We start from the raw sequence: 11,979 nt of genomic DNA, 5'->3' as shown, positions 1-11,979 counted from the left end.
AAGTGTCACTCTGGACGAGAACAATCTTTCCCCTCGCCTGCTGCATGTTTGGTACTGATGATCCTCTCCATATTTTATCTCTGTATTTTTCAATTATCGGCTTCATCAATCTTTCAACTTTCCCCTTGAAGAGCCCATGTAGTGTCACTTTGATGAGCACAGTCTCACTGCTGTGGGCATGTAAGAATTTGGAAATTATCATGAGAGCTTCACTAAGTCGAACGCGCCGTGTCGGTATCCAGTGACTGTCCATGATATAAACATCATTTTGGGTTGGCAACCAACTCCCAGCATGTATGTCAAAAAACCTTACTCCCACTTGGAGTTGTTGGTCCAAAGTCCAAACTTGACATTTAGAAAGTGGTCCTCCATATAATGACAGGCTTCTATGTGTTCCAGGTATGGAGATGGCAGACAGAGGAGTCTCACCGGGTATCGATGTCATCCAGCTGGGGTCATAACGGCCGTGGTCTACGACTGGTTTGTCATTGAAACCAGTCTCTGAACAACCGTAACAGGTGGTTGCATCCGGCTCTGACGCCGCTTCAGTGGTTGCATCTGGTTCTGACGCCGCTTCGGTGGTTGCATCTGGCTCTGCAGGAGCTGCTTCGGTGGTTGCATCTGGTTCTGACGCCGCTTCAGTGGTTGCATCTGGTTCTGACGCCGCTTCGGTGGTTGCATCTGGCTCTGCAGGAGCTGCTTCAGTGGTTGCATCTGGTTCTGACGCTGCTTCAGTGGTTGCATCTGGTTCTGACGCCGCTTCGGTGGTTGCATCTGGCTCTGCAGGAGCTGCTTCAGTGGTTGCATCTGGTTCTGACGCCGCTTCGGTGGTTGCATCTGGCTCTGCAGGAGCTGCTTCGGTGGTTGCATCTGGTTCTGACGCTGCTTCAGTGGTTGCATCTGGCTCTGCTGGAGCTGCTTCGGTGGTTGCATCTGGATCTGCAGGAGCTGCTTCGGTGGTTGCATCTGGCTCTGACGCTGCTTCAGTGGTTGCATCTGGCTCTGCAGGAGCTGCTTCGGTGGTTGCATCCGGTTCTGACGGAGCTGCTTCAGTGGTTGCATCCGGTTCTGCAGGAGCTGCTTCGGTGGTTGCATCCGGCTGTGCCGGAGCTGCTTCGGTGGTTGCATCCGGTTCTGACGGAGCTGCTTCAGTGGTTGCATCTGGTTCTGCAGGAGCTGCTTCAGTGGTTGCATCCGGCTCTGCCGGAGCTGCTTCGGTGGTTGCATCTGGTTCTGACGGAGCTGCTTCAGTGGTTGCATCTGGTTCTGCAGGAGCTGCTTCGGTGGTTGCATCTGGCTCTGCAGGGGCTGCTTCAGTGGTTGCATCCGGTTCTGACGCCGCTTCAGTGGTTGCATCTGGCTCTGACGCTGCTTCGGTGGTTACATCTGGTTCTGACGCCGCTTCGGTGGTTGCATCTGGATCTGCAGGAGCTGCTTCGGTGGTTGCATCTGGCTCTGACGCTGCTTCAGTGGTTGCATCTGGCTCTGCAGGAGCTGCTTCGGTGGTTGCATCTGGATCTGCAGGAGCTGCTTCGGTGGTTGCATCTGGCTCTGACGCTGCTTCAGTGGTTGCATCTGGCTCTGCAGGAGCTGCTTCGGTGGTTGCATCCGGTTCTGACGGAGCTGCTTCAGTGGTTGCATCTGGTTCTGCAGGAGCTGCTTCAGTGGTTGCATCCGGCTCTGCCGGAGCTGCTTCGGTGGTTGCATCTGGTTCTGACGGAGCTGCTTCAGTGGTTGCATCTGGTTCTGCAGGAGCTGCTTCGGTGGTTGCATCTGGCTCTGCAGGGGCTGCTTCAGTGGTTGCATCCGGTTCTGACGCCGCTTCAGTGGTTGCATCTGGCTCTGACGCTGCTTCGGTGGTTGCATCTGGTTCTGACGCCGCTTCGGTGGTTGCATCTGGATCTGCAGGAGCTGCTTCGGTGGTTGCATCTGGCTCTGACGCTGCTTCAGTGGTTGCATCTGGCTCTGCAGGAGCTGCTTCAGTGGTTGCATCCGGTTCTGCAGGGGCTGCTTCAGTGGTTGCATCCGGCTCTGCCGGAGCTGCTTCGGTGGTTGCATCCGGTTCGGACGGAGCTGCTTCAGTGGTTGCATCTGGTTCTGCAGGAGCTGCTTCAGTGGTTGCATCTGGCTCTGACGCTGCTTCGGTGGTTGCATCCTGTTCTGACGCCGCTTCGGTGGTTGCATCTGGCTCTGCAGGAGCTGCTTCGGTGGTTGCATCTGGTTCTGACGGAGCTGCTTCAGTGGTTGCATCTGGTTCTGCCGGAGCTGCTTCAGTGGTTGCATCCGGCTCTGCAGGAGCTGCTTCAGTGGTTGCATCTGGCTCTGCAGGAGCTGCTTCAGTGGTTGCATCTGGCTCTGCAGGAGCTGCTTCAGTGGTTGCATCTGGTTCTGCAGGAGCTGCTTCAGTGGTTGCATCTGGTTCTGACAGAGCTGCTTCAGTGGTTGCATCTGGTTCTGCAGGAGCTGCTTCAGTGGTTGCATCTGGCTCTGCAGGAGCTGCTTCAGTGGTTGCATCCGGTTCTGACGCCGCTTCAGTGGTTGCATCTGGCTCTGACGCTGCTTCGGTGGTTGCATCTGGTTCTGACGCTGCTTCGGTGGTTGCATCTGGTTCTGACGCCGCTTCGGTGGTTGCATCTGGCTCTGCAGGAGCTGCTTCGGTGGTTTCATCTGGCTCTGACGCTGCTTCGGTGGTTGCATCTGGCTCTGCAGGAGCTGCTTCGGTGGTTGCATTCGGTTCTGACGGAGCTGCTTCGGTGGTTGCATCCGGTTCTGCAGGGGCTGCTTCGGTGGTTGCATCCGGCTCTGCCGGAGCTGCTTCGGTGGTTGCATCCGGTTCTGACGAAGCTGCTTCAGTGGTTGCATCCGGCTCTGCAGGAGCTGCTTCAGTGGTTGCATCTGGTTCTGCAGGAGCTGCTTCAGTGGTTGCATCCGGTTCTGACAGAGCTGCTTCAGTGGTTGCATCTGGTTCTGCAGGAGCTGCTTCAGTGGTTGCATCTGGTTCTGCAGGAGCAGCTTCAGTGGTTGCATCTGGCTCTGCAGGAGCTGCTTCAGTGGTTGCATCCGGTTCTGACACCGCTTCAGTGGTTGCATCTGGCTCTGACGCTGCTTCGGTGGTTGCATCTGGTTCTGACGCCGCTTCGGTGGTTGCATCTGGTTCTGACGCCGCTTCGGTGGTTGCATCTGGTTCTGACGGAGCTGCTTCGGTGGTTGCATCTGGTTCTGCAGGAGCTGCTTCAGTGGTTGCATCCGGCTCTGCCGGAGGTGCTTCGGTGGTTGCATCCGGTTCTGACGCCGCTTCAGTTGTTGCATCTGGCTCTGACGCCGCTTCGGTGGTTGCATCTGGTTCTGACGCCGCTTCGGTGGTTGCATCTGGTTCTGACGCCGCTTCGGTGGTTGCATCTGGCTCTGCAGGAGCTGCTTCGGTGGTTGCATCTGGCTCTGACGCTGCTTCAGTGGTTGCATCTGGCTCTGCAGGAGCTGCTTCGGTGGTTGCATCCGGTTCTGACGGAGCTGCTTCAGTGGTTGCATCTGGTTCTGCAGGAGCTGCTTCAGTGGTTGCATCCGGCTCTGCCGGAGTTGCTTCGGTGGTTGCATCAGGTTCTGACGGAGCTGCTTCAGTGGTTGCATCTGGTTCTGCAGGAGCTGCTTCAGTGGTTGCATCCGGTTCTGCCGGAGCTGCTTCGGTGGTTGCATCTGGTTCTGACGGAGCTGCTTCAGTGGTTGCATCTGGTTCTGCAGGAGCTGCTTCAGTGGTTGCATCTGGCTCTGCAGGAGCTGCTTCAGTGGTTGCATCTGGCTCTGCAGGAGCTGCTTCAGTGGTTGCATCTGGTTCTGCAGGAGCTGCTTCAGTGGTTGCATCTGGCTCTGCAGGAGCTGCTTCAGTGGTTGCATCCGGTTCTGACGCCGCTTCAGTGGTTGCATCTGGTTCTGACGCCGCTTCGGTGGTTGCATCTGGCTCTGCAGGAGCTGCTTCGGTGGTTGCATCTGGCTCTGATGCTGCTTCAGTGGTTGCATCTGGCTCTGCAGGAGCTGCTTCGGTGGTTGCATCCGGTTCTGACGGAGCTGCTTCAGTGGTTGCATCTGGTTCTGCAGGAGCTGCTTCAGTAGTTGCATCCGGCTCTGCCGGAGTTGCTTCGGTGGTTGCATCAGGTTCTGACGGAGCTGCTTCAGTGGTTGCATCTGGTTCTGCAGGAGCTGCTTCGGTGGTTGCATCTGATTCTGCAGGAGCTGCTTCGGTGGTTGCATCTGGTTCTGACGCTGCTTCGGTGGTTGCATCTGGTTCTGCCAGAGCTGCTTCGGTAGTTGCATCTGGTTCTGCCGGAGCTGCTTCAGTGGTTGCATCTGGTTCTGCCGGAGCTGCTTCAGTGGTTGCATCTGGTTCTTCCGGAGCTGCTTCGGTGGTTGCATCTGGCTCTGCAGGAGCTGCTTCGGTGGTTGCATCTGGCTCTGCCGGAGCTGCTTCGGTGGTTGCATCTGATTCTGCAGGAGCTGCTTCAGTGGTTGCATCCGGTTCTGACGCTGCTTCAGTGGTTGCATCTGGTTCTGCCGGAGCTGCTTCGGTGGTTGCATCTGGCTCTGCAGGAGCTGCTTCAGTGGTTGCATCCGGTTCTGACGCCGCTTCAGTGGTTGCATCTGGCTCTGCAGGAGCTGCTTTGGTGGTTGCATCCGGTTCTGACCGAGCTGCTTCAGTGGTTGCATCTGGTTCTGACGCTGCTTCTGTGGTTGCATCTGGCTCTGCAGGAGCTGCTTCGGTGGTTGCATCTGGTTCTGCAGGAGCTGCTTCAGTGGTTGCATCTGGTTCTGCAGGAGCTGCTTCAGTGGTTGCATCCGGCTCTGCCGGAGTTGTTTCGGTGGTTGCATCAGGTTCTGACGGAGCTGCTTCAGTGGTTGCATCTGGTTCTGCAGGAGCTGCTTCAGTGGTTGCATCTGATTCTGCAGGAGCTGCTTCGGTGGTTGCATCTGGTTCTGACGCTGCTTCAGTGGTTGCATCTGGTTCTGACGCCGCTTCGGTGGTTGCATCTGGCTCTGCAGGAGCTGCTTCAGTGGTTGCATCTGGCTCTGACGCTGCTTCAGTGGTTGCATCTGGCTCTGCAGGAGCTGCTTCAGTGGTTGCATCTGGTTCTGCAGGAGCTGCTTCAGTAGTTGCATCTGGCTCTGCAGGAGCTGCTTCAGTGGTTGCATCCGGTTCTGACGCCGCTTCAGTGGTTGCATCCGGCTCTGCAGGAGCTGCTTCAGTGGTTGCATCTGGTTCTGCAGGAGTTGCTTCAGTGGTTGCATCTGGCTCTGCAGGAGCTGCTTCAGTGGTTGCATCCGGTTCTGACGCCGCTTCAGTGGTTGCATCTGGCTCTGCAGGAGCTGCTTTGGTGGTTGCATCCGGTTCTGACCGAGCTGCTTCAGTGGTTGCATCTGGTTCTGACGCTGCTTCTGTGGTTGCATCTGGCTCTGCAGGAGCTGCTTCGGTGGTTGCATCTGGTTCTGCAGGAGCTGCTTCAGTGGTTGCATCTGGTTCTGCAGGAGCTGCTTCAGTGGTTGCATCCGGCTCTGCCGGAGTTGTTTCGGTGGTTGCATCAGGTTCTGACGGAGCTGCTTCAGTGGTTGCATCTGGTTCTGCAGGAGCTGCTTCGGTGGTTGCATCTGATTCTGCAGGAGCTGCTTCGGTGGTTGCATCTGGTTCTGACGCTGCTTCAGTGGTTGCATCTGGTTCTGACGCCGCTTCGGTGGTTGCATCTGGCTCTGCAGGAGCTGCTTCAGTGGTTGCATCTGGCTCTGACGCTGCTTCAGTGGTTGCATCTGGCTCTGCAGGAGCTGCTTCAGTGGTTGCATCTGGTTCTGCAGGAGCTGCTTCAGTAGTTGCATCTGGCTCTGCAGGAGCTGCTTCAGTGGTTGCATCCGGTTCTGACGCCGCTTCAGTGGTTGCATCCGGCTCTGCAGGAGCTGCTTCAGTGGTTGCATCTGGTTCTGCAGGAGTTGCTTCAGTGGTTGCATCTGGCTCTGCAGGAGCTGCTTCAGTGGTTGCATCCGGTTCTGACGCCGCTTCAGTGGTTGCATCTGGCTCTGCAGGAGCTGCTTTGGTGGTTGCATCCGGTTCTGACGGAGCTGCTTCAGTGGTTGCATCTGTTTCTGACGCTACTTCGGTTGTTGCATCTGGCTCTGCAGGAGCTGCTTCGGTGGTTGCATCTGGTTCTGCTGGAGCTGCTTCGGTGGTTGCATCTGGTTCTGCAGGAGCTGCTTCGGTGGTTGCATCTGGTTCTGACGCTGCTTCGGTGGTTGCATCTGGCTCTGCAGGAGCTGCTTCAGTGGTTGCATCCGGTTCTGCAGGAGCTGCTTCAGTGGTTGCATCCGGTTCTGATGCTGCTTCGGTGGTTGCATCTGGTTCTGACGCCGCTTCAGTGGTTGCATCTGGTTCTGACGCTGCTTCGGTGGTTGCATCCGGCTCTGACGCTGCTTCAGTGGTTGCATCTGGTTCTGCAGGATCTGCTTCGGTGGTTGCATCTGGTTCTGCAGGAGCTGTTTCAGTGGTTGCATCTGGTTCTGACGGAGCTGCTTCAGTGGTTGCATCTGGCTCTGACGCTGCTTCAGTGGTTGCATCTGGTTCTGACGCTGCTTCAGTGGTTGCATCTGGCTCTGACGCTGCTTCGGTGGTTGCATCCGGTTCTGCCGGAGCTGCTTCAGTGGTTGCATCCGGTTCTGCCAGAGCTGCTTCGGTGGTTGCATCTGGTTCTGCCAGAGCTGCTTCGGTGGTTGCATCTGGTTCTGCCGGAGCTGCTTCAGTGGTTGCATCTGGTTCTGACGGAGCTGCTTCAGTGGTTGCATCTGGTTCTGCCGGAGCTGCTTCAGTGGTTGCATCTGGTTCTTCCGGAGCTGCTTCGGTGGTTGCATCTGGCTCTGCAGGAGCTGCTTCGGTGGTTGCATCTGGCTCTGCCGGAGCTGCTTCGGTGGTTGCATCTGATTCTGCAGGAGCTGCTTCGGTGGTTGCATCCGGTTCTGACGCTGCTTCAGTGGTTGCATCTGGTTCTGCCGGAGCTGCTTCGGTGGTTGCATCTGGCTCTGCAGGAGCTGCTTCGGTGGTTGCATCTGGCTCTGCCGGAGCTGCTTCGGTGGTTGCATCTGATTCTGCAGGAGCTGCTTCGGTGGTTGCATCCGGTTCTGACGCTGCTTCAGTGGTTGCATCTGGTTCTGCCGGAGCTGCTTCGGTGGTTGCATCTGGCTCTGCAGGAGCTGCTTCGGTGGTTGCATCTGGCTCTGCCGGAGCTGCTTCTGTGGTTGCATCTGATTCTGCAGGAGCTGCTTCGGTGGTTGCATCTGATTCTGCAGGAGCTGCTTCGGTGGTTGCATCCGGTTCTGACGCTGCTTCAGTGGTTGCATCTGGTTCTGCCGGAGCTGCTTCGGTGGTTGCATCTGGCTCTGCAGGAGCTGCTTCGGTGGTTGCATCTGGCTCTGCCGGAGCTGCTTCTGTGGTTGCATCTGATTCTGCAGGAGCTGCTTCGGTGGTTGCATCCGGTTCTGACGCTGCTTCAGTGGTTGCATCTGTTTCTGCCGGAGCTGCTTCGGTGGTTGCATCTGGCTCTGCAGGAGCTGCTTCGGTGGTTGCATCTGGCTCTGCAGGAGCTGCTTCGGTGGTTGCATCTGGTTCTGACGCCGCTTCAGTGGTTGCATCTGGTTCTGACGCTGCTTCAGTGGTTGCATCCGGCTCTGACGCTGCTTCGGTGGTTGCATCTGGTTCTGCAGGATCTGCTTCGGTGGTTGCATCTGGTTCTGCAGGAGCTGTTTCAGTGGTTGCATCTGGTTCTGACGGAGCTGCTTCAGTGGTTGCATCTGGCTCTGATGCTGCTTCAGTGGTTGCATCTGGTTCTGACGCTGCTTCAGTGGTTGCATCTGGCTCTGACGCTGCTTTGGTGGTTGCATCCGGTTCTGCCGGAGCTGCTTCGGTGGTTGCATCCGGTTCTGCCGGAGCTGCTTCGGTGGTTGCATCTGGCTCTGCCGGAGCTGCTTCGGTGGTTGCATCTGGCTCTGCCGGAGCTGCTTCGGTGGTTGCATCTGGCTCTGACGCTGCTTCGGTGGTTGCATCTGGCTCTGCTGCTTCAGTGGTTGCATCTGGTTCTGACGCTGCTTCGGTGGTTGCATCTGGTTCTGCCGGAGCTGCTTCAGTGGTTGCATCTGGCTCTGCAGGAGCTGCTTCGGTGGTTGCATCTGGCTCTGCCGGAGCTGCTTCTGTGGTTGCATCTGATTCTGCAGGAGCTGCTTCGGTGGTTGCATCCGGTTCTGACGCTGCTTCAGTGGTTGCATCTGTTTCTGCCGGAGCTGCTTCGGTGGTTGCATCTGGCTCTGCAGGAGCTGCTTCGGTGGTTGCATCTGGCTCTGCAGGAGCTGCTTCGGTGGTTGCATCTGGTTCTGACGCCGCTTCAGTGGTTGCATCTGGTTCTGACGCTGCTTCAGTGGTTGCATCCGGCTCTGACGCTGCTTCGGTGGTTGCATCTGGTTCTGCAGGATCTGCTTCGGTGGTTGCATCTGGTTCTGCAGGAGCTGTTTCAGTGGTTGCATCTGGTTCTGACGGAGCTGCTTCAGTGGTTGCATCTGGCTCTGATGCTGCTTCAGTGGTTGCATCTGGTTCTGACGCTGCTTCAGTGGTTGCATCTGGCTCTGACGCTGCTTTGGTGGTTGCATCCGGTTCTGCCGGAGCTGCTTCGGTGGTTGCATCCGGTTCTGCCGGAGCTGCTTCGGTGGTTGCATCTGGCTCTGCCGGAGCTGCTTCGGTGGTTGCATCTGGCTCTGCCGGAGCTGCTTCGGTGGTTGCATCTGGCTCTGACGCTGCTTCGGTGGTTGCATCTGGCTCTGCTGCTTCAGTGGTTGCATCTGGTTCTGACGCTGCTTCGGTGGTTGCATCTGGTTCTGCCGGAGCTGCTTCAGTGGTTGCATCTGGTTCTGACGGAGCTGCTTCAGTGGTTGCATCTGGTTCTGCCGGAGCTGCTTCAGTGGTTGCATCTGGTTCTTCCGGAGCTGCTTCGGTGGTTGCATCTGGCTCTGCAGGAGCTGCTTCGCTGGTTGCATCCGGTTCTGACGCTGCTTCAGTGGTTGCATCTGGTTCTGCCGGAGCTGCTTCGGTGGTTGCATCTGGCTCTGCAGGAGCTGCTTCGGTGGTTGCATCTGGCTCTGCCGGAGCTGCTTCGGTGGTTGCATCTGATTCTGCAGGAGCTGCTTCGGTGGTTGCATCCGGCTCTGACGCTGCTTCCGTGGTTGCATCTGGCTCTGCAGGAGCTGCTTCTGTGGTTGCATCTGGCTCTGACTCTGCTTCAGTGGTTGCATCTGGCTCTGACGCTGCTTCAGTGGTTGCATCTGGTTCTGCAGGAGCTGCTTCAGTGGTTGCATCTGGTTCTGCAGGAGCTGCTTCAGTGGTTGCATCCGGCTCTGACGCTGCTTCGGTGGTTGCATCTGGTTCTGCAGGAGCTGCTTCAGTGGTTGCATCTGGTTCTGACGCTGCTTCGGTGGTTGCATCTGGCTCTGCTGCCGCTTCGGTGGTTGCATCCGGCTCAGCTGCCGCTTCAGTGGTTGCACTCGGCTCTGCCGCTGTCGTTGAGTCCGGTCCAGTTGCTACTTCAGGACTGTTTGTTTCCGTTACAGGGTTTCCCTGCCCAGGTTCTGGTGGTTTTGACTTTCCACAATCACACGGTTTGAGTTTAATGATGTTCTTAATAAGATTAACGCTTGGAAAGTTTACGCTTAAGACGCCTAAGCAGCCTTGGTTTGAGGAGCTTTTCATGTGTTGCACCAGAAAGTCATTTAGCTGCTTATTAACCCTCTGAGCCCGATTTTTGGGACTGCTAAAACGTGGTCCTGCGCTGTCAGTCAGCACAATGTGACTGTCACAGAGGCTTGGCTTGAATTTCCTTATCTTTTCTTCAACTTTGATTAGCTTTTCATTCTCAAAAAACGACGACTCTTGGTTTTTTGTGCCCTGACGGAAAGTGTCACTCTGGACGAGAACAATCTTTCCCCTCGCCTGCTGCATGTTTGGTACTGATGATCCTCTCCATATTTTATCTCTGTATTTTTCAATTATCGGCTTCATCAATCTTTCAACTTTCTCCTTGAAGAGCCCATGTAGTGTCACTTTGATGAGCACAGTCTCACTGCTGTGGGCATGTAAGAATTTGGAAATTATCATGAGAGCTTCACTAAGTCGAACGCGCCATGTCAGTATCCAGTGACTGTCCATGATATAAACATCATTTTGGGTTGGCAACCACATCCTAGCATGTATGTCAAAAAACCTTACTCCCACTTGGAGTTGTTGGTCCAAAGTCCAAACTTGACATATAGAAAGTGGTCCTCCATATAATGACAGGCTTCTATGTGTTCCAGGTATGGAGATGGCAGACAGAGGAGTCTCAGCAGGTATCGATGTCATCCAGCTGGGCTCATAACGGCTGTGGTCTACGACTGGTCTGTCATTGAAACCGGTCTCTGAACAACCTGAACAGGTTATTCTGGTGGAGGGAAGATATGATACTTTATAAATTCATTTTTTTTGTTTTGTTTTGTTACAACAGAACAGAATATGTGTGGCCATGAGTCAGTGGAATGTCCTTCCCACAGAACTTATTCTATGTACAAATCCTCACACATTCTCATGCTGGTCAAAGCGCTGGTTACTAAGTAAGCAAGTTTGCACACATTGTTGAGTATTATGTGAGTGTGTGTATGTGTCTGGCTATGAGTGTGGTTATTAGAGGAGGATGATTGTTATCTGTGTATTGTGTGTGTTTGTGTTTGAATGTGTGATGAGAGTGAGAGAGAGTGTATGTGCTGTTAGTCCCTATTGTGCACTTTGGCGCTCCTGTTTCCCTGCTTTTATTAGTGCATTCTGTCAACGTATTAAATATTATGGTTATTATGTCACTTATGTCCTATTTCAATTAATCTTAAAGCAGATATCAGCTTCACGGCCGTTTCGGCTAATGCTGCGTTCAAGGCAGGCTTTTGAAACCGTAAGTTACAGCTTCAAGTCACAACTACGACTTGGTAGCGTTCCAGGTAACCCGTAGCTCGTGTTTTTACCATCCTGTTGTCTGTGAAAGTTCCCTATAACGGCCACTCGTAACTTCCGACCCGTGAACTCGTACCAGATCGAACTGGTATGACTTCACAGGAAGGAAAAACACAAAGTACGAGTTTCTTTGAACGCACCATGAGTTAGCAGCCCCCGCCCTTGTCAGGCATCAATTGGTCCTCGTGCTACGTCACCACATTCACGCGCATCCCTTGGCTGCACACACAGCCCTTCATGCCGTTCTCTCTCCTCATTGGATAACACTTGTATCCCACAAGGAAAATTTTCTCCTCGGGTTACAGCAGAGCAGAGTGACGGAGAGACTCGTGTTTAGGCTGAAATACTTCATGTAAGTGATTGCTGACGGAAAATAGGACTATTTAGGACTTATATTAACAAAAACATTCCACTGATATCTGCTTTAATATTGTATCTGTTCCCACTTTACCTGCCCAGGGACTACAGGTGTAAATTAGCAATTGTTGCTATAACCTGGCTCAAAGCATCTCTTCATGTTTTACAAGATTAATGTTTTTTGTGCATTGTCCCTGTTTTAAATAAATAAATGCATTAATTCATTCAACAACAGAAAAATGTTTTTAAAGTTCTTCACCAACAAGTGAATAAAAACAGGGAAACTGAAAATATTTCTGGATTTGTGAGCAAACTGTGATCAGTGATGTGGTGATGCCACATTAGGAAACAGGATAAGAAAAACACAATATAGTCATTATAATCAATATTATGCATGACTTACAGAGAGAGCAGCCAGACGTAGCGATAGATCTCCATCATCAGTTTGTTGTTAGTTGATCCAGGATTAATCGGCTCCGTCAGGCCACTTCACATCTTCGTCTCTACAGTCGAAGCTTCACCTGTGAACGTGGCAGACGGGTGTGTAACAGAGAGAGTAGAGATACAGCTTCATTTTC

Source organism: Trachurus trachurus, assembly GCF_905171665.1.
Source record: "Trachurus trachurus genome assembly, chromosome: 11".
Taxonomy (NCBI): domain Eukaryota; kingdom Metazoa; phylum Chordata; class Actinopteri; order Carangiformes; family Carangidae; genus Trachurus; species Trachurus trachurus.
Note: the sequence above shows the minus strand (reverse complement) of the source record.